This window comes from Numida meleagris, unplaced genomic scaffold, assembly GCF_002078875.1.
Source record: "Numida meleagris isolate 19003 breed g44 Domestic line unplaced genomic scaffold, NumMel1.0 unplaced_Scaffold328, whole genome shotgun sequence".
Lineage (NCBI taxonomy): Eukaryota > Metazoa > Chordata > Aves > Galliformes > Numididae > Numida > Numida meleagris.
In genome coordinates, this window is record NW_018364558.1 from 103665 (window position 1) to 105219 (window position 1555).

The window sequence follows — 1555 nt, forward strand, 5'->3', positions numbered from 1 at the left end:
CCATGGTCCCTGATGTCCCCGAAATGGGAATCTGTGATGTCCCCAGTATCCAGCACCGGGTCGGTCTGCCAGGTTCCTCAGTGTCCCCAAATCTTTGAGCTGTGGGGGGGGCTCCAGCACCAAATTGTGAGTTGTGTGTGGGGGGGGGGGGTTCAGCATCCCCCCGATGTCCCCAGATCTCTGGACGTGGAGGTCACCGATGTCCCCAAATCATCGGCCTTGGGACCCAGATCTTCAGCCATCGAGGTCTACAGTGTCCCCTGATGTCCCCAGATCTCCGAGCACTGGGATCTTGGGATTCCAGTCTCCAGGCACGGGGGCCAACAGTGTCCCCTGATGTCCCCAAATCCTTGGACACAGGGGTCTTGTGTTCCGAACATACAGCCATGGAATTGCCAGTGTCCCTTGATGTCCCCAAATCCTTGAGCACCGAGGTCAGCGATGTCCCCAAATCTCCCGACACCGGGGTCCTGGGACGCAGATCTCCAGACACAGAGGTCAGCGATGTCCCCTGATGTCCCCACATCTCCAGATACGGGGGTCTTGGGACCCAGATCTCCTGGCACAGAGGTCAACAGCGTCCCTTGATGTCCCCAAATCTCTGGGCACCGGGGTCTTGGGATCCAAACATCTCCAACCACTGAGGCCAGCAACATCCCTCGATGTCTCCAAACCTCCAACCGGGGAGGGACGACCGCCCCAATCCCTTCGGGTCCCCCCCAATTTGCACTCATCCTCCACGACCTCGGGGGACGGCCCCCGACGCGTCACCCCCCGGCGATGCGCAGCAGCCCCACGAAATTCCCCTCCCGCTCGTCCTGCGCCATCTGCCACTCGTCCCCGTGGATGTCCCCGACCATCCGAAAGCTGAGGACGTCCCCGGGACGCAGCTGCCCCACGGCTTGTGCCAAACCCGAGCGAGCGGGGCCGGATACGCCGCCGTCGGGTAAGGCCAAGGGGACGGCCAAGAGCGGATGAGAGGAGCCGGCGCGGTGCAGCTGGAGGGTGACGTTGCCGGGGGGGCAGGAGGTGGCCGTGCAGGTGACAGCAAATTGGCCGTACAGGAGGTAGAGTCCCCCCGATGCCACCTGCAGCCCGTTGGCCGTCGCCTGGACGTCGCCGCTGAGGAAGACTCCGTTGATGCCTTCTTCGTAGCGCCAGCTGGGTCCCGACGGCACCGTCAGGGAAGCTGGGGGGGGGGGCAGGGAGATGGGGTTAATGGGGTCACAATAGCACTGCACTGCACGTGAACGTGGGGGGCAGGGAGATGGGGTTAATGGGGTCCCAATGGCACTGCCAGTGAACATGGGGGGCAGAGATATGGGGTTAATGGGGTCCCAATAGCACTGCACGTGAACATGGGGGGCAGGGATATGGGGTTAATTGGGTCCCGATGGCACCACGAGTGAACATGGGGAGCAGAGATATGGAGTTAATGGGGTCCCAATGGCAACACGAGTGAACATGGGGGGCAGAGATATGGGGTTAATGGGGTCACAATGGCACTGCCAGTGAACATGGGGGGCAGAGATATGGGGTTAATGGGGTCCTGCTG